The following is a 26,050-nucleotide window of genomic DNA, read 5'->3' as shown; positions in this document are numbered from 1 at the left end:
AAAAAAATTTTTTTTTGGACTTAGTAATTTTTCCGGCGTTTATCAGACTTTCAGATAGGGGAAATGTCAGTGAGCGTTCAGATTTCAGTTCCAGAGCGATTCGCCCAATGAGTCCTTGATATTTAGTCGTTTTCAGTCAATTTTCTGGATTTTTGAAAATTTCACTTTTTTGTGAAAATATCCACTAAATGAGAGAATAATATGTGTGAGGGTACCCAAGGAGAGTTCCAAATGTGTGTGGGTAGAATATATATCCCACGGGGGTAAAATTGAAAAAAGTTGAAAAAAAATTTTTTTTGGACTTAGTCATTTTTCCGGCGTTTATCAGACTTTCAGATAGGGGAAATGTCAGTGAGCGTTCCGATTTCAGTTCCAGAGCGATTCGCCCAATGAGTCCTTGATATTTAGTCGTTTTCAGCCAATTTCCTGGATTTTTGAAAATTTCACTTTTTTGTGAAAATATCCACTAAATGAGAGAATAATATGTGTGAGGGTACCCAAGGAGAGTTCCAAATGTGTGTGGGTAGAATATATATCCCATGGGGATAAAATTGAAAAAAGTTGAAAAAAAATTTTTTTTTGGACTTAGTAATTTTTCCGGCGTTTATCAGACTTTCAGATAGGGGAAATGTCAGTGAGCGTTCAGATTTCAGTTCCAGAGCGATTCGCCCAATGAGTCCTTGATATTTTGTCGTTTTCAGGCAATTTTCTGGATTTTTGAAAATTTCACTTTTTTGTGAAAATATCCACTAAATGAGAGAATAATATGTGTGAGGGTACCCAAGGAGAGTTCCAAATGTGTGTGGGTAAAATATATATCCCACGGGGGTAAAATTGAAAAAAGTTGAAAAAAATTTTTTTTGGGACTTAGTCATTTTTCCGGCGTTTATTAGACTTTCAGATAGGGGAAATGTCAGTGAGCGTTCTGATTTCAGTTCCAGAGCGATTCACCCAATGAGTCCTTGATATTTAGTCGTTTTCAGCCAATTTTCAGGATTTTTGAAAATGTTACTTTTTTGGGAAAATATCCACTAAATGAGGGAATAATATGTATGAGGGTACCCCAGGAGAGTTCCAAATGTGTGTGGGTAGAATATATATCCCACGGGGGTAAAATTGAAAAAAGTTGAAAAATTTTTTTGGGGGACTTAGTCATTTTTCCGGCATTTATCAGACTTTCAGATAGGGGAAATGTCAGTGAGCATTCAGATTTCAGTTCCAGAGCGATTCGCCCAATGAGTCTTTGATATTTAGTCGTTTTCAGCCAATTTTCTGGATTTTTGAAAATTTCACTTTTTTGTGAATATATCCACTAAATGAGGGAATAATATGTGTGAGGGTACCCAAGGAGAGTTCCAAATGTGTGTGGGTAGAATATATATCCCACGGGGGTAAAATTGAAAAAAGTTGAAAAAAATTTTTTTTTGGACTTAGTCATTTTTCCGGCGTTTATCAGACTTTCAGATAGGGGAAATGTCAGTGAGCATTCCGATTTCAGTTCCAGAGCGATTCGCCCAATGAGTCCTTGATATTTAGTCGTTTTCAGCCAATTTCCTGGATTTTTGAAAATTTCACTTTTTTGTGAAAATATCCACTAAATGAGAGAATAATATGTGTGAGGGTACCCAAGGAGAGTTCCAAATGTGTGTGGGTAGAATATATATCCCACGGGGGTAAAATTGAAAAAAGTTGAAAAAAATTTTTTTTGGGACTTAGTCATTTTTCCGGCGTTTATTAGACTTTCAGATATGGGAAATGTCAGTGAGCATTCCGATTTCAGTTCCAGAGCGATTCGCCCAATGAGTCCTTGATATTTAGTCGTTTTCAGCCAAATTTCAGGATTTTTGAAAATTTCACTTTTTTGTGAAAATATCCACTAAATGAGGGAATAATATCTATGAGGGTACCCCAGGAGAGTTCCAAATGTGTGTGGGTAGAATATATATCCCATGGGGATAAAATTGAAAAAAGTTGAAAAAAAATTTTTTTTTGGACTTAGTAATTTTTCCGGCGTTTATCAGACTTTCAGATAGGGGAAATGTCAGTGAGCGTTCAGATTTCAGTTCCAGAGCGATTCGCCCAATGAGTCCTTGATATTTAGTCGTTTTCAGGCAATTTTCTGGATTTTTGAAAATTTCACTTTTTTGTGAAAATATCCACTAAATGAGAGAATAATATGTGTGAGGGTACCCAAGGAGAGTTCCAAATGTGTGTGGGTAGAATATATATCCCACGGGGGTAAAATTGAAAAAAGTTGAAAAAAAATTTTTTTTGGACTTAGTCATTTTTCCGGCGTTTATCAGACTTTCAGATAGGGGAAATGTCAGTGAGCGTTCCGATTTCAGTTCCAGAGCGATTCGCCCAATGAGTCCTTGATATTTAGTCGTTTTCAGCCAATTTCCTGGATTTTTGAAAATTTCACTTTTTTGTGAAAATATCCACTAAATGAGAGAATAATATGTGTGAGGGTACCCAAGGAGAGTTCCAAATGTGTGTGGGTAGAATATATATCCCATGGGGATAAAATTGAAAAAAGTTGAAAAAAAATTTTTTTTTGGACTTAGTCATTTTTCCGGCGTTTATCAGACTTTCAGATAGGGGAAATGTCAGTGAGCATTCAGATTTCAGTTCCAGAGCGATTCGCCCAATGAGTCCTTGATATTTTGTCGTTTTCAGGCAATTTTCTGGATTTTTGAAAATTTCACTTTTTTGTGAAAATATCCACTAAATGAGAGAATAATATGTGTGAGGGTACCCAAGGAGAGTTCCAAATGTGTGTGGGTAAAATATATATCCCACGGGGGTAAAATTGAAAAAAGTTGAAAAAAATTTTTTTTGGGACTTAGTCATTTTTCCGGCGTTTATTAGACTTTCAGATAGGGGAAATGTCAGTGAGCGTTCTGATTTCAGTTCCAGAGCGATTCACCCAATGAGTCCTTGATATTTAGTCGTTTTCAGCCAATTTTCAGGATTTTTGAAAATGTTACTTTTTTGGGAAAATATCCACTAAATGAGGGAATAATATGTATGAGGGTACCCCAGGAGAGTTCCAAATGTGTGTGGGTAGAATATATATCCCACGGGGGTAAAATTGAAAAAAGTTGAAAAATTTTTTTGGGGGACTTAGTCATTTTTCCGGCATTTATCAGACTTTCAGATAGGGGAAATGTCAGTGAGCATTCAGATTTCAGTTCCAGAGCGATTCGCCCAATGAGTCTTTGATATTTAGTCGTTTTCAGCCAATTTTTTGGATTTTTGAAAATTTCACTTTTTTGTGAATATATCCACTAAATGAGGGAATAATATGTGTGAGGGTACCCAAGGAGAGTTCCAAATGTGTGTGGGTAGAATATATATCCCACGGGGGTAAAATTGAAAAAAGTTGAAAAAAATTTTTTTTGGGACTTAGTCATTTTTCCGGCGTTTATTAGACTTTCAGATATGGGAAATGTCAGTGAGCATTCCGATTTCAGTTCCAGAGCGATTCGCCCAATGAGTCCTTGATATTTAGTCGTTTTCAGCCAAATTTCAGGATTTTTGAAAATTTCACTTTTTTGTGAAAATATCCACTAAATGAGGGAATAATATCTATGAGGGTACCCCAGGAGAGTTCCAAATGTGTGTGGGTAGAATATATATCCCATGGGGATAAAATTGAAAAAAGTTGAAAAAAAATTTTTTTTTGGACTTAGTAATTTTTCCGGCGTTTATCAGACTTTCAGATAGGGGAAATGTCAGTGAGCGTTCAGATTTCAGTTCCAGAGCGATTCGCCCAATGAGTCCTTGATATTTAGTCGTTTTCAGGCAATTTTCTGGATTTTTGAAAATTTCACTTTTTTGTGAAAATATCCACTAAATGAGAGAATAATATGTGTGAGGGTACCCAAGGAGAGTTCCAAATGTGTGTGGGTAGAATATATATCCCACGGGGGTAAAATTGAAAAAAGTTGAAAAAAAATTTTTTTTGGACTTAGTCATTTTTCCGGCGTTTATCAGACTTTCAGATAGGGGAAATGTCAGTGAGCGTTCCGATTTCAGTTCCAGAGCGATTCGCCCAATGAGTCCTTGATATTTAGTCGTTTTCAGCCAATTTCCTGGATTTTTGAAAATTTCACTTTTTTGTGAAAATATCCACTAAATGAGAGAATAATATGTGTGAGGGTACCCAAGGAGAGTTCCAAATGTGTGTGGGTAGAATATATATCCCATGGGGATAAAATTGAAAAAAGTTGAAAAAAAATTTTTTTTTGGACTTAGTCATTTTTCCGGCGTTTATCAGACTTTCAGATAGGGGAAATGTCAGTGAGCATTCAGATTTCAGTTCCAGAGCGATTCGCCCAATGAGTCCTTGATATTTTGTCGTTTTCAGGCAATTTTCTGGATTTTTGAAAATTTCACTTTTTTGTGAAAATATCCACTAAATGAGAGAATAATATGTGTGAGGGTACCCAAGGAGAGTTCCAAATGTGTGTGGGTAAAATATATATCCCACGGGGGTAAAATTGAAAAAAGTTGAAAAAAATTTTTTTTGGGACTTAGTCATTTTTCCGGCGTTTATTAGACTTTCAGATAGGGGAAATGTCAGTGAGCGTTCTGATTTCAGTTCCAGAGCGATTCACCCAATGAGTCCTTGATATTTAGTCGTTTTCAGCCAATTTTCAGGATTTTTGAAAATGTTACTTTTTTGGGAAAATATCCACTAAATGAGGGAATAATATGTATGAGGGTACCCCAGGAGAGTTCCAAATGTGTGTGGGTAGAATATATATCCCACGGGGGTAAAATTGAAAAAAGTTGAAAAATTTTTTTGGGGGACTTAGTCATTTTTCCGGCATTTATCAGACTTTCAGATAGGGGAAATGTCAGTGAGCATTCAGATTTCAGTTCCAGAGCGATTCGCCCAATGAGTCTTTGATATTTAGTCGTTTTCAGCCAATTTTCTGGATTTTTGAAAATTTCACTTTTTTGTGAATATATCCACTAAATGAGGGAATAATATGTGTGAGGGTACCCAAGGAGAGTTCCAAATGTGTGTGGGTAGAATATATATCCCACGGGGGTAAAATTGAAAAAAGTTGAAAAAAATTTTTTTTTGGACTTAGTCATTTTTCCGGAATTTATCAGACTTTCAGATAGGGGAAATGTCAGTGAGCATTCAGATTTCAGTTCCAGAGCGATTCGCCCAATGAGTCCTTGATATTTAGTCGTTTTCAGCCAATTTTCTGGATTTTTGAAAATTTCACTTTTTTGTGAAAATATCCACTAAATGAGGGAATAATATGTGTGAGGGTACCCCAGGAGAGTTCCAAAGGTTTGTGGGTAGAATATATATCCCACGGGGGTAAAATTGAAAAAAGTTGAAAAAAACATTTTTTTTGGACTTAGTAATTTTTCCGGCGTTTATCAGACTTTCAGTTAGGGGAAATGTCAGTGAGCGTTCCGATTTCAGTTCCAGAGCGATTCGCCCAATGAGTCCTTGATATTTAGTCGTTTTCAGCCAATTTTCTGGATTTTTGAAAATTTCATTTTTTTGTGAAAATATCCACTAAATGAGGGAATAATATGTGTGAGGGAATCCCAGGAGAGTTCCAAATGTGTGTGGGTAGAATATATATCCCACGGGGATAAAATTGAAAAAAGTTTATAAAAAAATTTTTTTTGGACTTAGTAATTTTTACGGCGTTTATCAGACTTTCAGATAGGGGAAATGTCAGTGAGCATTCCGATTTCAGTTCCAGAGTGATTCGCCCAATGAGTCCTTGATATTTATTCGTTTTCAGCCAATTTTCTGGATTTTTGAAAATTTCACTTTTTTGTGAAAATATCCACTAAATGAGAGAATAATATGTGTGAGGGTACCCTAGGAGAGTTCAAAATGTGTGTGGGTAGAATATATATCCCACGGGGGTAAAATTGAAAAAAGTTGAAAAAAATTTTTTTTGGGCCTTAGTCATTTTTCCGTCGTTTATCAGACTTTCAGATAGGGGAATTGTCAGTGCACGTTCCGATTTCAGTTCCAGAGCGATTCGCCCAATGTATCCTTGATATTTAGTAGTTTTCAGCCACTTTTCTGGATTTTTGAAAATTTCACTTTTTTGTGAAAATATCCACTAAATGAGGGAATAATATGTGTGAGGGAATCCCAGGAGAGTTCCAAATGTGTGTGGGTAGAATATATATGCCACAGGGATAAAATTGAAAAAAGTTGAAAAAAAAATTTTTTTTGGACTTAGTAATTTTTCCGGCATTTATCAGACTTTCCGATAGGGGAAATGTCAGTGAGTGTTCCGATTTCAGTTCCAGAGCGATTCGCCCAATGAGTCCTTGATATTTAGTCGTTTTCAGCCAATTTTCTGGATTTTTAAAAATTTCACTTTTTTGTGAAAATATCCACTAAATGAGGGATTAATATGTGTGAGGGTACCCCAGGAGAGTTCCAAATGTGTGTGGGTAGAATATATATCCCACGGGGATAAAATTGAAAAAAGTTGAAAAAAAATTTTTTTTGGACTTAGTCATTTTTCTGGCGTTTATCAGACATTCAGATAGAGAAAATGTCAGTGAGCGTTCCGATTTCAGTTCCAGAGCGATTCGCCCAATGATTCCTTGATATTTAGTCGCTTTCAACCAATTTTCTGGATTTTTGAAAATTTCACTTTTTTGTGAAAATATCCACTAAATGAGGGAATAATATGTGTGAGGGAACCCCAGGAGAGTTCCAAATGTGTGTGGGTAGAATATATATCCACGGGGATAAAATTGAAAAAAGTTGAAAAAAAAATTTTTTTTGGACTTAGTAATTTTTCCGGCATTTATCAGACTTTCAGATAGGGGAAATGTCAGTGAGCGTTCCGATTTCAGTTCCAGAGCGATTCGCCCAATGAGTCCTTGATATTTAGTCGTTTTCAGCCAATTTTCTGGATTTTTAAAAATTTCACTTTTTTGTGAAAATATCCACTAAATGAGGGAATAATATGTGTGAGGGTACCCCAGGAGAGTTCCAAATGTGTGTGGGTAGAATATATATCCCATGGGAGTAAAATTGAAAAATTTTTTTTGGGGGACTTAGTCATTTTTCCGTCGTTTATCAGACTTTCAGATAGGGGAATTGTCAGTGAGCGTTCCGATTTCAGTTCCAGAGCGATTCGCCCAATGAGTCCTTGATATTTAGTCGTTTTCAGCCAATTTTCTGGATTTTTAAAAATTTCACTTTTTTGTGAAAATATCCACTAAATGAGGGAATAATATGTGTGACGGTACCCCAGGCGAGTTCCAAATGTGTTTGGGTAGAATATATATCCCACAGGGGTAAAATTGAAAAAAGTTTAAAAAAATTTTTTTTGGACTTAGTCATTTTTCCGTCGTTTATCAGACTTTCAGATAGGGGAATTGTCAGTGAGCGTTCCGATTTCAGTTCCAGAGCGATTCGCCAATGAATCGTTGATATTTAGTAGTTTTCAGCCAATTTTCTGGATTTTTGAAAATTTCACTTTTTTGTGAAGATATCCACTAAATGAGGGAATAATATGTGTGAGGGAACCCCAGGAGAGTTCCAAATGTGTGTGGGTAGAATATATATCCCACGGGGATAAAATTGAAAAAAGTTGAAAAAAAAATTTTTTTTGGACTTAGTAATTTTTCCGGCGTTTATCTGACTTTAAATAGGGGAAATGTCAGTGAGCGTTCCGATTTCAGTTCCAGAGCGATTCGCCCAATGAGTCCTTGATATTTAGTCGTTTTCAGCCAATTTTCTGGATTTTTGAAAATTTCATTTTTTTGTGAAAATATCCACTAAATGAGGGAATAATATGTGTGAGGGAATCCCAGGAGAGTTCCAAATGTGTGTGGGTAGAATATATATCCCACGTGGATAAAATTGAAAAAAGTTTATAAAAAAATTTTTTTTGGACTTAGTAATTTTTCCGGCGTTTATCAGACTTTCAGATAGGGGAAATGTCAGTGAGCGTTCCGATTTCAGTTCCAGAGTGATTCGCCCAATGAGTCCTTGATATTTATTCGTTTTCAGCCAATTTTCTGGATTTTTGAAAATTTCACTTTTTTGTGAAAATATCCACTAAATGAGAGAATAATATGTGTGAGGGTACCCTAGGAGAGTTCAAAATGTGTGTGGGTAGAATATATATCCCACGGGGGTAAAATTGAAAAAAGTTGAAAAAAATTTTTTTTGGGCCTTAGTCATTTTTCCGTCGTTTATCAGACTTTCAGATAGGGGAATTGTCAGTGCACGTTCCGATTTCAGTTCCAGAGCGATTCGCCCAATGTATCCTTGATATTTAGTAGTTTTTAGCCACTTTTCTGGATTTTTGAAAATTTCACTTTTTTGTGAAAATATCCACTAAATGAGGGAATAATATGTGTGAGGGAATCCCAGGAGAGTTCCAAATGTGTGTGGGTAGAATATATATGCCACGGGGATAAAATTGAAAAAAGTTGAAAAAAAAATTTTTTTTGGACTTAGTAATTTTTCCGGCATTTATCAGACTTTCCGATAGGGGAAATGTCAGTGAGTGTTCCGATTTCAGTTCCAGAGCGATTCGCCCAATGAGTCCTTGATATTTAGTCGTTTTCAGCCAATTTTCTGGATTTTTAAAAATGTCACTTTTTTGTGAAAATATCCACTAAATGAGGGATTAATATGTGTGAGGGTACCCCAGGAGAGTTCCAAATGTGTGTGGGTAGAATATATATCCCACGGGGATAAAATTGAAAAAAGTTGAAAAAATATTTTTTTTGGACTTAGTCATTTTTCTGGCGTTTATCAGACATTCAGATAGAGAAAATGTCAGTGAGCGTTCCGATTTCAGTTCCAGAGCGATTCGCCCAATGATTCCTTGATATTTAGTCGTTTTCAACCAATTTTCTGGATTTTTGAAAATTTCACTTTTTTGTGAAAATATCCACTAAATGAGGGAATAATATGTGTGAGGGAACCCCAGGAGAGTTCCAAATGTGTGTGGGTAGAATATATATCCACGGGGATAAAATTGAAAAAAGTTGAAAAAAAAATTTTTTTTGGACTTAGTAATTTTTCCGGCATTTATCAGACTTTCAGATAGGGGAAATGTCAGTGAGCGTTCCGATTTCAGTTCCAGAGCGATTCGCCCAATGAGTCCTTGATATTTAGTCGTTTTCAGCCAATTTTCTGGATTTTTGAAAATTTCACTTTTTTGTGAAAATATCCACTAAATGAGGGAATAATATGTGTGAGGGTACCCCAGGAGAGTTCCAAATGTGTGTGGGTAGAATATATATCCCATGGGAGTAAAATTGAAAAAATTTTTTTTGGGGACTTAGTCATTTTTCCGTCGTTTATCAGACTTTCAGATAGGGGAATTGTCAGTGAGCGTTCCGATTTCAGTTCCAGAGCGATTCGCCCAATGAGTCTTTGATATTTTGGCGTTTTCAGGCAATTTTCTGGATTTTTGAAAATTTCACTTTCTTGTGAAAATATCCACTAAATGAGAGAATAAAATGTGTGAGGGTACCCAAGGAGAGTTCCAAATGTGTGTGGGTAGAATATATATCCCACGGGGGTAAAATTGAAAAAAGTTGAAAAAAATTTTTTTGGGGACTTAGTCATTTTTCCGTCGTTTATCAGACTTTCAGATAGTGGAATTGTCAGTGAGCGTTCTGATTTCAGCTCCAGAGCGATTCGCCCAATGAATCCTTGATATTTAGTAGTTTTCAGCCAATTTTCTGGATTTTTGAAAATTTCACTTTTTTGTGAAAATATCCACTAAATGACGAAATAATATGTGTGAGAGTACCCCAGGAGAGTTCCAAATGTGTGTGGGTAGAATATATATCCCTCGGGGGTAAAATTGAAAAAAGTTGAAAAATTTTTTTTTTTGGGACTTAGTCATTTTTCCGTCGTTTATCAGACTTTCAGATAGGGGAATTGTCAGTGAGCGTTCCGATTTCAGTTCCAGAGCGATTCGCCCAATGAATCATTGATATTTAGTAGTTTTCAGTCAATTTTCTGGATTTTTAAAAATTTCACTTTTTTGTGAAAATATCCACTAAATGAGGGAATAATATGTGTGAGGGTACCGCAGGAGAGTTCCAAATGTGTGTGGGTAGAATATATATCCCACGGGGATAAAATTGAAAAAAGTTAAAAAAAAATTTTTTTTTGGACTTAGTAATTTTTCCGGCGTTTATCAGACTTTCAGATAGGGGAAATGTCAGTGAGCGTTCCGATTTCAGTTCCAGAGCGATTCACCCAATGATTCCTTGATATTTAGTCGTTTTCAGTCAATTTTCTGGATTTTTGAAAATTTCACTTTTTTGTGAAAATATCCACTAAATGAGAGAATAATATGTGTGAGGGTACCCAAGGAGAATTCAAAATGTGTGTGGGTAGAATATATATCCCACGGGGGTAAAATTGAAAAGAGTTGAAAAAAATTTTTTGGGGGCCTTAGTCATTTTTCCGGCGTTTATCAGACTTTCAGATAGGGGAATTGTCAGTGCACATTCCGATTTCAGATCCAGAGCGATTCGCCCAATGAATCTTTGATATTTAGTAGTTTTCAGCCAATTTTCTGGATTTTTGAAAATTTCACTTTTTTGTGAAAATATCCACTAAATGAGGGAATAATATGTGTGAGGGTACCCCAGGAGAGTTCCAAATGTGTTTGGGTAGAATATATATCCCACGGGAGTAAAATTGAAAAAAGTTGAAAAAAAATTTTTTTTGGACTTAGTCATTTTTCCGGCGTTTATCAGACTTTCAGATAGGGGAAATGTCAGTGAGCATTCTTATTTCAGTTCCAGAGCGATTCGCCCAATGAGTCCTTGATATTTAGTCGTTCTCAGCCAATTTTCTGGATTTTTGAAAATTTCACTTTTTTGTGAAAATATCCACTAAATGAGGGAATAATATGTGTGAGGGTACCCCAGGAGAGTTCCAAATGTGTGTGGGTAGAATATATATCCCACGGGAGTAAAATTGAAAAAAGTTGAAAAAAAATTTTTTTTTCACTTAGTAATTTTTCCGGCATTTATCAGACTTTCAGATAGGGGAAATGTCAGTGAGCGTTCAGATTTTAGTTCCAGAGCGATTTGCTCAATGAGTCCTTGATATTTAGTCGTTTTCAGCCAATTTTCCTAGATTTTTAAAAATTTCACTTTTTTGTGAAAATATCCACTAAATGAGGGAATAATATGTGTGAGGGTACCCCAGGAGAGTTCCAAATGTGTGTGGGTAGAATATATATCCCACGGGAGTAAAACTGAAAAAAGTTGAAAAAAATTTTTTTTTGGACTTAGTCATTTTTCCGGCTTTTATCAGACTTAAAGATACGGGAAATGTCAGTGAGCGTTCCGATTTCAGTTCCAGAGTGATTCGCCCAATGAGTCCATGATATTTAGTTGTTTTCAGCCAATTTTCTGGATTTTTGAAAATTTCACTTTTTTGTGAAAATATCCAGTAAATGAGAGAATAATATGTGTGAGGGTACCCCAGGAGAGTTCCAAATGTGTGTGGGTAGAATATATATCCCACGGGGGTAAAATTGAAAAAAGTTGAAAACATTTTTTTTTTTGACTTAGTAATTTTTCTGGCATTTATCAGACTTTCACATAGGGGAAATGTCAGTGAGCGTTCCGATTTCAGTTCCAGAGCGATTTGCCCAATGAGTAATTGATATTTAGTCGTTTTCAGCCAATTTTACTGGATTTTAAAAAATTTCACTTTTTTGTGAAAATATCCACTAAATGAGGGAATAATATGTGTGAGGGTACCCCAGGAGAGTTCCAAATGTGTGTGGTAGAATATATATCCCAGGGGGTAAAATTGAAAAAAGTTGAAAAGTTTTTTTTTTTGGACTTAGTCATTTTTCCTGCGTTTATCAGACTTTCACATAGGGGAAATGTCAGTGAGCGTTCCGATTTCAGTTCCAGAGCGATTCGCCCAATGAGTCCTTGATATTTAGTCGTTTTCAGCCAATTTTCTGGATTTTTAAAAATTTCACTTTTTTGTGAAAATATCCACTAAATGAGGGAATAATATGTGTGAGGGTACCCCAGGAGAGTTCCAAATGTGTGTGGGTAGAATATATATCCCACGGGTCTAAAATTGAAAAAAGTTGAAAAAAATTTTTTTTTGGACATACTACTTTTTCCGGCGTTCATCAGACTTTCAGATAGGGGAAATGTCAGTGAGCATTCCGATATCAGTTCCAGAGCAATTCGTCCAATGAGTCCTTGATATTTAGTCGTTTTCAGCCAATTTTCTGGATTTTTGAAAATTTCACTTTTTTGTGAAAATATCCACTAAATGAGGGAATAATATGTGTGAGGGTACCCCAGGAGAGCTCCAAATGTGTGTGGGTAGAATATATATCCCACGTGGATAAAATTGAAAAAAGTTTATAAAAAAATTTTTTTTGGACTTAGTAATTTTTCCGGCGTTTATCAGACTTTCAGATAGGGGAAATGTCAGTGAGCGTTCCGATTTCAGTTCCAGAGTGATTCGCCCAATGAGTCCTTGATATTTATTCGTTTTCAGCCAATTTTCTGGATTTTTGAAAATTTCACTTTTTTGTGAAAATATCCACTAAATGAGAGAATAATATGTGTGAGGGTACCCTAGGAGAGTTCAAAATGTGTGTGGGTAGAATATATATCCCACGGGGGTAAAATTGAAAAAAGTTGAAAAAAATTTTTTTTGGGCCTTAGTCATTTTTCCGTCGTTTATCAGACTTTCAGATAGGGGAATTGTCAGTGCACGTTCCGATTTCAGTTCCAGAGCGATTCGCCCAATGTATCCTTGATATTTAGTAGTTTTTAGCCACTTTTCTGGATTTTTGAAAATTTCACTTTTTTGTGAAAATATCCACTAAATGAGGGAATAATATGTGTGAGGGAATCCCAGGAGAGTTCCAAATGTGTGTGGGTAGAATATATATGCCACGGGGATAAAATTGAAAAAAGTTGAAAAAAAAATTTTTTTTGGACTTAGTAATTTTTCCGGCATTTATCAGACTTTCCGATAGGGGAAATGTCAGTGAGTGTTCCGATTTCAGTTCCAGAGCGATTCGCCCAATGAGTCCTTGATATTTAGTCGTTTTCAGCCAATTTTCTGGATTTTTAAAAATTTCACTTTTTTGTGAAAATATCCACTAAATGAGGGATTAATATGTGTGAGGGTACCCCAGGAGAGTTCCAAATGTGTGTGGGTAGAATATATATCCCACGGGGATAAAATTGAAAAAAGTTGAAAAAATATTTTTTTTGGACTTAGTCATTTTTCTGGCGTTTATCAGACATTCAGATAGAGAAAATGTCAGTGAGCGTTCCGATTTCAGTTCCAGAGCGATTCGACCAATGATTCCTTGATATTTAGTCGTTTTCAACCAATTTTCTGGATTTTTGAAAATTTCACTTTTTTGTGAAAATATCCACTAAATGAGGGAATAATATGTGTGAGGGAACCCCAGGAGAGTTCCAAATGTGTGTGGGTAGAATATATATCCACGGGGATAAAATTGAAAAAAGTTGAAAAAAAATTTTTTTTGGACTTAGTAATTTTTCCGGCATTTATCAGACTTTCAGATAGGGGAAATGTCAGTGAGCGTTCCGATTTCAGTTCCAGAGCGATTCGCCCAATGAGTCCTTGATATTTAGTCGTTTTCAGCCAATTTTCTGGATTTTTGAAAATTTCACTTTTTTGTGAAAATATCCACTAAATGAGGGAATAATATGTGTGAGGGTACCCCAGGAGAGTTCCAAATGTGTGTGGGTAGAATATATATCCCATGGGAGTAAAATTGAAAAAATTTTTTTTGGGGACTTAGTCATTTTTCCGTCGTTTATCAGACTTTCAGATAGGGGAATTGTCAGTGAGCGTTCCGATTTCAGTTCCAGAGCGATTCGCCCAATGAGTCTTTGATATTTTGGCGTTTTCAGGCAATTTTCTGGATTTTTGAAAATTTCACTTTCTTGTGAAAATATCCACTAAATGAGAGAATAAAATGTGTGAGGGTACCCAAGGAGAGTTCCAAATGTGTGTGGGTAGAATATATATCCCACGGGGGTAAAATTGAAAAAAGTTGAAAAAAATTTTTTTGGGGACTTAGTCATTTTTCCGTCGTTTATCAGACTTTCAGATAGTGGAATTGTCAGTGAGCGTTCTGATTTCAGCTCCAGAGCGATTCGCCCAATGAATCCTTGATATTTAGTAGTTTTCAGCCAATTTTCTGGATTTTTGAAAATTTCACTTTTTTGTGAAAATATCCACTAAATGACGAAATAATATGTGTGAGAGTACCCCAGGAGAGTTCCAAATGTGTGTGGGTAGAATATATATCCCTCGGGGGTAAAATTGAAAAAAGTTGAAAAATTTTTTTTTTTGGGACTTAGTCATTTTTCCGTCGTTTATCAGACTTTCAGATAGGGGAATTGTCAGTGAGCGTTCCGATTTCAGTTCCAGAGCGATTCGCCCAATGAATCATTGATATTTAGTAGTTTTCAGTCAATTTTCTGGATTTTTAAAAATTTCACTTTTTTGTGAAAATATCCACTAAATGAGGGAATAATATGTGTGAGGGTACCGCAGGAGAGTTCCAAATGTGTGTGGGTAGAATATATATCCCACGGGGATAAAATTGAAAAAAGTTAAAAAAAAATTTTTTTTTGGACTTAGTAATTTTTCCGGCGTTTATCAGACTTTCAGATAGGGGAAATGTCAGTGAGCGTTCCGATTTAAGTTCCAGAGCGATTCACCTAATGATTCCTTGATATTTAGTCGTTTTCAGTCAATTTTCTGGATTTTTGAAAATTTCACTTTTTTGTGAAAATATCCACTAAATGAGAGAATAATATGTGTGAGGGTACCCAAGGAGAATTCAAAATGTGTGTGGGTAGAATATATATCCCACGGGGGTAAAATTGAAAAGAGTTGAAAAAAATTTTTTTGGGGCCTTAGTCATTTTTCCGGCGTTTATCAGACTTTCAGATAGGGGAATTGTCAGTGCACATTCCGATTTCAGATCCAGAGCGATTCGCCCAATGAATCTTTGATATTTAGTAGTTTTCAGCCAATTTTCTGGATTTTTGAAAATTTCACTTTTTTGTGAAAATATCCACTAAATGAGGGAATAATATGTGTGAGGGTACCCCAGGAGAGTTCCAAATGTGTTTGGGTAGAATATATATCCCACGGGAGTAAAATTGAAAAAAGTTGAAAAAAAATTTTTTTTGGACTTAGTCATTTTTCCGGCGTTTATCAGACTTTCAGATAGGGGAAATGTCAGTGAGCATTCTTATTTCAGTTCCAGAGCGATTCGCCCAATGAGTCCTTGATATTTAGTCGTTCTCAGCCAATTTTCTGGATTTTTGAAAATTTCACTTTTTTGTGAAAATATCCACTAAATGAGGGAATAATATGTGTGAGGGTACCCCAGGAGAGTTCCAAATGTGTGTGGGTAGAATATATATCCCACGGGAGTAAAATTGAAAAAAGTTGAAAAAAAAATTTTTTTTCACTTAGTAATTTTTCCGGCATTTATCAGACTTTCAGATAGGGGAAATGTCAGTGAGCGTTCAGATTTTAGTTCCAGAGCGATTTGCTCAATGAGTACTTGATATTTAGTCGTTTTCAGCCAATTTTCCTAGATTTTTAAAAATTTCACTTTTTTGTGAAAATATCCACTAAATGAGGGAATAATATGTGTGAGGGTACCCCAGGAGAGTTCCAAATGTGTGTGGGTAGAATATATATCCCACGGGAGTAAAACTGAAAAAAGTTGAAAAAAATTTTTTTTTGGACTTAGTCATTTTTCCGGCTTTTATCAGACTTAAAGATACGGGAAATGTCAGTGAGCGTTCCGATTTCAGTTCCAGAGTGATTCGCCCAATGAGTCCATGATATTTAGTTGTTTTCAGCCAATTTTCTGGATTTTTGAAAATTTCACTTTTTTGTGAAAATATCCAGTAAATGAGAGAATAATATGTGTGAGGGTACCCCAGGAGAGTTCCAAATGTGTGTGGGTAGAATATATATCCCACGGGGGTAAAATTGAAAAAAGTTGAAAACATTTTTTTTTTTGACTTAGTAATTTTTCCGGCATTTATCAGACTTTCACATAGGGGAAATGTCAGTGAGCGTTCCGATTTCAGTTCCAGAGCGATTTGCCCAATGAGTAATTGATATTTAGTCGTTTTCAGCCAATTTTACTGGATTTTAAAAAATTTCACTTTTTTGTGAAAATATCCACTAAATGAGGGAATAATATGTGTGAGGGTACCCCAGGAGAGTTCCAAATGTGTGTGGTAGAATATATATCCCAGGGGGTAAAATTGAAAAAAGTTGAAAAGTTTTTTTTTTTGGACTTAGTCATTTTTCCTGCGTTTATCAGACTTTCACATAGGGGAAATGTCAGTGAGCGTTCCGATTTCAGTTCCAGAGCGATTCGCCCAATGAGTCCTTGATATTTAGTCGTTTTCAGCCAATTTTCTGGATTTTTAAAAATTTCACTTTTTTGTGAAAATATCCACTAAATGAGGGAATAATATGTGTGAGGGTACCCCAGGAGAGTTCCAAATGTGTGTGGGTAGAATATATATCCCACGGGTCTAAAATTGAAAAAAGTTGAAAAAAATTTTTTTTGGGCCTTAGTCATTTTTCCGTCGTTTATCAGACTTTCAGATAGGGGAATTGTCAGTGCACGTTCCGATTTCAGTTCCAGAGCGATTCGCCCAATGTATCCTTGATATTTAGTAGTTTTTAGCCACTTTTCTGGATTTTTGAAAATTTCACTTTTTTGTGAAAATATCCACTAAATGAGGGAATAATATGTGTGAGGGAATCCCAGGAGAGTTCCAAATGTGTGTGGGTAGAATATATATGCCACGGGGATAAAATTGAAAAAAGTTGAAAAAAAAATTTTTTTTGGACTTAGTAATTTTTCCGGCATTTATCAGACTTTCCGATAGGGGAAATGTCAGTGAGTGTTCCGATTTCAGTTCCAGAGCGATTCGCCCAATGAGTCCTTGATATTTAGTCGTTTTCAGCCAATTTTCTGGATTTTTAAAAATTTCACTTTTTTGTGAAAATATCCACTAAATGAGGGATTAATATGTGTGAGGGTACCCCAGGAGAGTTCCAAATGTGTGTGGGTAGAATATATATCCCACGGGGATAAAATTGAAAAAAGTTGAAAAAATATTTTTTTTGGACTTAGTCATTTTTCTGGCGTTTATCAGACATTCAGATAGAGAAAATGTCAGTGAGCGTTCCGATTTCAGTTCCAGAGCGATTCGACCAATGATTCCTTGATATTTAGTCGTTTTCAACCAATTTTCTGGATTTTTGAAAATTTCACTTTTTTGTGAAAATATCCACTAAATGAGGGAATAATATGTGTGAGGGAACCCCAGGAGAGTTCCAAATGTGTGTGGGTAGAATATATATCCACGGGGATAAAATTGAAAAAAGTTGAAAAAAAATTTTTTTTGGACTTAGTAATTTTTCCGGCATTTATCAGACTTTCAGATAGGGGAAATGTCAGTGAGCGTTCCGATTTCAGTTCCAGAGCGATTCGCCCAATGAGTCCTTGATATTTAGTCGTTTTCAGCCAATTTTCTGGATTTTTGAAAATTTCACTTTTTTGTGAAAATATCCACTAAATGAGGGAATAATATGTGTGAGGGTACCCCAGGAGAGTTCCAAATGTGTGTGGGTAGAATATATATCCCATGGGAGTAAAATTGAAAAAATTTTTTTTGGGGACTTAGTCATTTTTCCGTCGTTTATCAGACTTTCAGATAGGGGAATTGTCAGTGAGCGTTCCGATTTCAGTTCCAGAGCGATTCGCCCAATGAGTCTTTGATATTTTGGCGTTTTCAGGCAATTTTCTGGATTTTTGAAAATTTCACTTTCTTGTGAAAATATCCACTAAATGAGAGAATAAAATGTGTGAGGGTACCCAAGGAGAGTTCCAAATGTGTGTGGGTAGAATATATATCCCACGGGGGTAAAATTGAAAAAAGTTGAAAAAAATTTTTTTGGGGACTTAGTCATTTTTCCGTCGTTTATCAGACTTTCAGATAGTGGAATTGTCAGTGAGCGTTCTGATTTCAGCTCCAGAGCGATTCGCCCAATGAATCCTTGATATTTAGTAGTTTTCAGCCAATTTTCTGGATTTTTGAAAATTTCACTTTTTTGTGAAAATATCCACTAAATGACGAAATAATATGTGTGAGAGTACCCCAGGAGAGTTCCAAATGTGTGTGGGTAGAATATATATCCCTCGGGGGTAAAATTGAAAAAAGTTGAAAAATTTTTTTTTTTGGGACTTAGTCATTTTTCCGTCGTTTATCAGACTTTCAGATAGGGGAATTGTCAGTGAGCGTTCCGATTTCAGTTCCAGAGCGATTCGCCCAATGAATCATTGATATTTAGTAGTTTTCAGTCAATTTTCTGGATTTTTAAAAATTTCACTTTTTTGTGAAAATATCCACTAAATGAGGGAATAATATGTGTGAGGGTACCGCAGGAGAGTTCCAAATGTGTGTGGGTAGAATATATATCCCACGGGGATAAAATTGGAAAAAGTTAAAAAAAAATTTTTTTTTGGACTTAGTAATTTTTCCGGCGTTTATCAGACTTTCAGATAGGGGAAATGTCAGTGAGCGTTCCGATTTAAGTTCCAGAGCGATTCACCCAATGATTCCTTGATATTTAGTCGTTTTCAGTCAATTTTCTGGATTTTTGAAAATTTCACTTTTTTGTGAAAATATCCACTAAATGAGAGAATAATATGTGTGAGGGTACCCAAGGAGAATTCAAAATGTGTGTGGGTAGAATATATATCCCACGGGGGTAAAATTGAAAAGAGTTGAAAAAAATTTTTTTGGGGCCTTAGTCATTTTTCCGGCGTTTATCAGACTTTCAGATAGGGGAATTGTCAGTGCACATTCCGATTTCAGATCCAGAGCGATTCGCCCAATGAATCTTTGATATTTAGTAGTTTTCAGCCAATTTTCTGGATTTTTGAAAATTTCACTTTTTTGTGAAAATATCCACTAAATGAGGGAATAATATGTGTGAGGGTACCCCAGGAGAGTTCCAAATGTGTTTGGGTAGAATATATATCCCACGGGAGTAAAATTGAAAAAAGTTGAAAAAAAATTTTTTTTGGACTTAGTCATTTTTCCGGCGTTTATCAGACTTTCAGATAGGGGAAATGTCAGTGAGCATTCTTATTTCAGTTCCAGAGCGATTCGCCCAATGAGTCCTTGATATTTAGTCGTTCTCAGCCAATTTTCTGGATTTTTGAAAATTTCACTTTTTTGTGAAAATATCCACTAAATGAGGGAATAATATGTGTGAGGGTACCCCAGGAGAGTTCCAAATGTGTGTGGGTAGAATATATATCCCACGGGAGTAAAATTGAAAAAAGTTGAAAAAAAATTTTTTTTTCACTTAGTAATTTTTCCGGCATTTATCAGACTTTCAGATAGGGGAAATGTCAGTGAGCGTTCAGATTTTAGTTCCAGAGCGATTTGCTCAATGAGTACTTGATATTTAGTCGTTTTCAGCCAATTTTCCTAGATTTTTAAAAATTTCACTTTTTTGTGAAAATATCCACTAAATGAGGGAATAATATGTGTGAGGGTACCCCAGGAGAGTTCCAAATGTGTGTGGGTAGAATATATATCCCACGGGAGTAAAACTGAAAAAAGTTGAAAAAAATTTTTTTTTGGACTTAGTCATTTTTCCGGCTTTTATCAGACTTAAAGATACGGGAAATGTCAGTGAGCGTTCCGATTTCAGTTCCAGAGTGATTCGCCCAATGAGTCCATGATATTTAGTTGTTTTCAGCCAATTTTCTGGATTTTTGAAAATTTCACTTTTTTGTGAAAATATCCAGTAAATGAGAGAATAATATGTGTGAGGGTACCCCAGGAGAGTTCCAAATGTGTGTGGGTAGAATATATATCCCACGGGGGTAAAATTGAAAAAAGTTGAAAACATTTTTTTTTTTGACTTAGTAATTTTTCCGGCATTTATCAGACTTTCACATAGGGGAAATGTCAGTGAGCGTTCCGATTTCAGTTCCAGAGCGATTTGCCCAATGAGTAATTGATATTTAGTCGTTTTCAGCCAATTTTACTGGATTTTAAAAAATTTCACTTTTTTGTGAAAATATCCACTAAATGAGGGAATAATATGTGTGAGGGTACCCCAGGAGAGTTCCAAATGTGTGTGGTAGAATATATATCCCAGGGGGTAAAATTGAAAAAAGTTGAAAAGTTTTTTTTTTTGGACTTAGTCATTTTTCCTGCGTTTATCAGACTTTCACATAGGGGAAATGTCAGTGAGCGTTCCGATTTCAGTTCCAGAGCGATTCGCCCAATGAGTCCTTGATATTTAGTCGTTTTCAGCCAATTTTCTGGATTTTTAAAAATTTCACTTTTTTGTGAAAATATCCACTAAATGAGGGAATAATATGTGTGAGGGTACCCCAGGAGAGTTCCAAATGTGTGTGGGTAGAATATATATCCCACGGGTCTAAAATTGAAAAAAGTTGAAAAAAATTTTTTTTTGGACATACTACTTTTTCCGGCGTTCATCAGACTTTCAGATAGGGGAAATGTCAGTGAGCATTCCGATATCAGTTCCAGAGCAATTCGTCCAATGAGTCCTTGATATTTAGTCGTTTTCAGCCAATTTTCTGGATTTTTGAAAATTTCACTTTTTTGTGAAAATATCCACTAAATGAGGGAATAATATGTGTGAGGGTACCCCAGGAGAGCTCCAAATGTGTGTGGGTAGAATATATATCCCACGGAGGTAAAATTGAAAAAAGTTTAAAAAAATTTTTTTTGGACTTAGTAATTTTTCCGGCATTTATCAGACTTTCAGATAGGGGAAATGTCAGTGAGCGTTCAGATTTCAGTTCCAGAGCGATTCGCCCAATGAGTCCTTGATATTTAGTCATTTTCAGCCAATTGTCTGGATTTTTGAAAATTTCACTTTTTTGTGAAAATATCCACTAAATGAGGGAATAATATGTGTGAGGGTACCCAAGGAGAGTTCAAAATGTGTGTGGGTAGAATATATATCCCACGTGGGTAAAATTGAAAAAAGTCGAAAAAAATTTTTTTTGGGCCTTAGTCATTTTTCCGTCGTTTATCAGACTTTCAGATAAGGGAATTGTCAGTGCAGGTTCCGATTTCAGTTCCAGAGCGATTCGCCCAATGAGTCCTTGATATTTAGTCGTTTTCAGCCAATTTTCCTGGATTTTTAAAAATTTCACTTTTTTGTGAAAATATCCACTAAATGAGGGAATAATATGTGTGAGGGTACCCCAGGAGAGTTCCAAATGTGTGTGGTAGAATATATATCCCAGGGGGTAAAATTGAAAAAAGTTGAAAAATTTTTTTTTTTGGACTTAGTCATTTTTCCTGCGTTTATCAGACTTTCACATAGGGGAAATGTCAGTGAGCATTCCAATTTCAGTTCCAGAGCGATTTGCCCAATGAGTCCTTGATATTTAGTCGTTTTCAGCCAATTTTCCTGGATTTTTAAAAATTTCACTTTTTTGTGAAAATATCCACTAAATGAGGGAATAATATGTGTGAGGGTACCCCAGGAGAGTTCCAAATGTGTGTGGGTAGAATATATATCCCACGGGTCTAAAATTTAAAAAAGTTGAAAAAAATTTTTTTTTGGACTTACTAATTTTTCCGGCGTTCATCAGACTTTCAGATAGGGGAAATGTCAGTGAGCGTTCCGATTTCAGTTCCAGAGCGATTCGCCCAATGAGTCCATGATATTTAGTCGTTTTCAGCCAATTTTCTGGATTTTTAAAAATTTCACTTTTTTGTGAAAATATCCACTAAATGAGGGAATAATATGTGTGAGGGAACCCCAGGAGAGTTCCAAATTTGTGTGGGTAGAATATATATCCACGGGGATAAAATTGAAAAAAGTTGAAAAAAAAATTTTTTTTGGACTTAGTAATTTTTCCGGCATTTATCAGACTTTCAGATAGGGGAAATGTCAGTGAGCGTTCCGATTTCAGTTCCAGAGCGATTCGCCCAATGAGTCCTTGATATTTAGTCGTTTTCAGCCAATTTTCTGGATTTTTAAAAATTTCACTTTTTTGTGAAAATATCCACTAAATGAGGGAATAATATGTGTGAGGGTACCCCAGGAGAGTTCCAAATGTGTGTGGGTAGAATATATATCCCATGGGAGTAAAATTGAAAAATTTTTTTTTGGGGACTTAGTCATTTTTCCGTCGTTTATCAGACTTTCAGATAGGGGAATTGTCAGTGAGCGTTCCGATTTCAGTTCCAGAGCGATTCGCCCAATGAGTCCTTGATATTTAGGCGTTTTCAGGCAATTTTCTGGATTTTTGAAAATTTCACTTTCTTGTGAAAATATCCACTAAATGAGAGAATAAAATGTGTGAGGGTACCCAAGGAGAGTTCCAAATGTGTGTGGGTAGAATATATATCCCACGGGGGTAAAATTGAAAAAAGTTGAAAAAAATTTTTTGGGGGACTTAGTCATTTTTCCGTCGTTTATCAGACTTTCAGATAGTGGAATTGTCAGTGAGCGTTCTGATTTCAGCTCCAGAGCGATTCGCCCAATGAATGGTTGATATTTAGTAGTTTTCAGCCAATTTTCTGGATTTTTGAAAATTTCACTTTTCTGTGAAAATATCCACTAAATGAGGGAATAATATGTGTGAGGGTACCCAGGAGAGTTCCAAATGTATGTGGTAGAATATATTTCCCAGGGGGTAAAATTGAAAAAAGTTGAAAAAATTTTTTTTTTGGACTTAGTCATTTTTCCTGCGTTTATCAGACTTTCAGATAGGGGAAATGTCAGTGAGCGTTCAGATTTCAGTTCCAGAGCGATTCGCCCAATGAGTCCTTGATATTTAGTCGTTTTCAGCCAATTTTCTTGATTTTTGAAAATTTCACTTTTTTGTGAAAATATCCACTAAATGAGAGAATAATATGTGTGAGGGTACCCAAGGAGAGTTCAAAATGTGTGTGGGTAGAAGATATATCCCACGGGGATAAAATTGAAAAAAGTTGAAAAAAAATTTTTTTTGGGACTTAGTAATTTTTCCGGCATTTATCAGACTTTCAGATAGGGGAAATGTCAGTGAGCGTTCCGATTTCAGTTCCAGAGCGATTCGCCCAATGAGTCCTTGATATTTAGTCGTTTTCAGCCAATTTTCTGGATTTTTAAAAATTTCACTTTTTTGTGAAAATATCCACTAAATGAGAGAATAATATGTGTGAGGGTACCCAAGGAGAGTTCAAAATGTGTGTGGGTAGAATATATATCCCACGGGGATAAAATTGAAAAAAGTTGAAAAAAAAATTTTTTTAGGACTTAGACATTTTTCCGCCGTTTATCAGACTTTCAGAAGGGGAAATGTCAGTGAGCGTTCCGATTTCAGTTCCAGAACGATTCGCCCAATGAGTCCATGATATTTAGTCGTTTTCAGCCAATTTACTGGATTTTTAAAAATTTCACTTTTTTGTGAAAATATCCACTAAATGAGGGAATAATATGTGTGATGGTACCCCAGGAGAGTTCCAAATGTGTGTGGGTAGAATATATATCCCACGGGAGTAAAATTGAAAAAAGTTGAAAAAAATTTTTTTTTGTACTTAGTCATTTTTCCGACGTTTGTCAGACTTTCAGTTGGGGAAATGTCAGTGAGCGTTCCAATTTCAGTTCCAGAGCGATTCGCCCAATGAGTCCTTGATATTTAGTAGTTTTCAGCCAATTTTCTGGATTTTTGAAAATTTCACTTTTTTGTGAAAATATCCACTAAATGAGAGAATAATATGTGTGAGGGTACCCCAGGAGAGCTCCAAATGTGTGTGGGTAGAATATATATCCCACGGAGGTAAAATTGAAAAAAGTTGAAAAAAATTTTTTTTGGACTTAGTAATTTTTCCGGCATTTATCAGACTTTCAGATAGGGGAAATGTCAGTGAGCGTTCAGATTTCAGTTCCAGAGCGATTCGCCCAATGAGTCCTTGATATTTAGTCGTTTTCAGCCAATTTTCTGGATTTTTGAAAATTTCATTTTTTGTGAAAATATCCACTAAATGAGGGAATAATATGTGTGAGGGTACCCCAGGAGAGTTCCAAATGTGTGTGGGTAGAATATATATCACACGGGGGTAAAATTGAAAAAAGTTGAAAAAATTTTTTTTTGGGCCTTAGTCATTTTTCCGTCGTTTATCAGACTTTCAGATAAGGGAATTGTCAGTGCAGGTTCCGATTTCAGTTCCAGAGCGATTCGCCCAATGAGTCCTTGATATTTAGTCGTTTTCAGCCAATTTTCCTGGATTTTTAAAAATTTCACTTTTTTGTGAAAATATCCACTAAATGAGGGAATAATATGTGTGAGGGTACCCCAGGAGAGTTCCAAATGTGTGTGGTAGAATATATATCCCAGGGGGTAAAATTGAAAAAAGTTGAAAAATTTTTTTTTTTGGACTTAGTCATTTTTCCTGCGTTTATCAGACTTTCACATAGGGGAAATGTCAGTGAGCATTCCAATTTCAGTTCCAGAGCGATTTGCCCAATGAGTCCTTGATATTTAGTCGTTTTCAGCCAATTTTCCTGGATTTTTTAAAATTTCACTTTTTTGTGATAATATCCACTAAATGAGGGAATAATATGTGTGAGGGTACCCCAGGAGAGTTCCAAATGTGTGTGGGTAGAATATATATCCCACGGGTCTAAAATTTAAAAAAGTTGAAAAAAATTTTTTTTTGGACTTACTAATTTTTCCGGCGTTCATCAGACTTTCAGATAGGGGAAATGTCAGTGAGCGTTCCGATTTCAGTTCCAGAGCGATTCGCCCAATGAGTCCATGATATTTAGTCGTTTTCAGCCAATTTACTGGATTTTTAAAAATTTCACTTTTTTGTGAAAATATCCACTAAATGAGGGAATAATATGTGTGAGGGTACCCCAGGAGAGTTCCAAATGTGTGTGGGTAGAATATATATCCCACGGGGGTAAAATTGAAAAAAGTTGAAAAAAAATTTTTTTTGGACTTAGTCATTTTTCCAGCGTTTATCAGACTTTCAGATAGGGAAAATGACAGTGAGTGTTCAGATTTCAGTTCGAGAGCGATTCGCCCAATGAATGGTTGATATTTAGTAGTTTTCAGCCAATTTTCTGGATTTTTGAAAATTTCACTTTTCTGTGAAAATATCCACTAAATGAGGGAATAATATGTGTGAGGTTACCCAAGGAGAGTTCAAAATGTGTGTGGGTAGAAGATATATCCCACGGGGATAAAATTGAAAAAAGTTGAAAAAAAAATTTTTTTGGGACTTAGTAATTTTTCCGGCATTTATCAGACTTTCAGATAGGGGAAATGTCAGTGGGCGTTCCGATTTCAGTTCCAGAGCGATTCGCCCAATGAGTCCTTGATATTTAGTCGTTTTCAGCCAATTTTCTGGATTTTTAAAAATTTCACTTTTTTGTGAAAATATCCACTAAATGAGGGAATAATATGTGTGAGGGTACCCCAGGAGAGTTCCAAATGTGTGTGGGTAGAATATATATCCCACGGGGATAAAATTGAAAAAAGTTGAAAAAAAATTTTTTTTTGGACTTAGTAATTTTTCCGGCATTTATCAGACTTTCAGATAGGGGAAATGTCAGTGAGCGTTCCGATTTCAGTTCCAGAGCGATTCGCCCAATGAGTCCTTGATATTTAGTCGTTTTCAGCCAATTTTCTGGATTTTTGAAAATTTCACTTTTTTGTGAAAATATCCACTAAATGAGAGAATAATATGTGTGAGGGTACCCAAGGAGAGTTCAAAATGTGTGTGGGTAGAATATATATCCCACGGGGGTAAAATTGAAAAAAGTTGAAAAAATTTTTTTTTGGTCCTTAGTCATTTTTCCGTCGTTTATCAGACTTTCAGATAGCGGAAATGTCAGTGAGCATTCCGATATCAGTTCCAGAGTGATTCGCCCAATGAGTCCTTGATATTTAGTCGTTTTCAGCCAATTTTCTGG

Source organism: Phyllobates terribilis, unplaced genomic scaffold (assembly GCF_046119375.1).
Source record: "Phyllobates terribilis strain yellow unplaced genomic scaffold, ASM4611937v1 Scaffold_2__4_contigs__length_985480577, whole genome shotgun sequence".
Lineage (NCBI taxonomy): Eukaryota > Metazoa > Chordata > Amphibia > Anura > Dendrobatidae > Phyllobates > Phyllobates terribilis.
The sequence above is the reverse complement of the archived record's forward strand: the minus strand, read 5'-3'. Positions refer to the sequence as shown.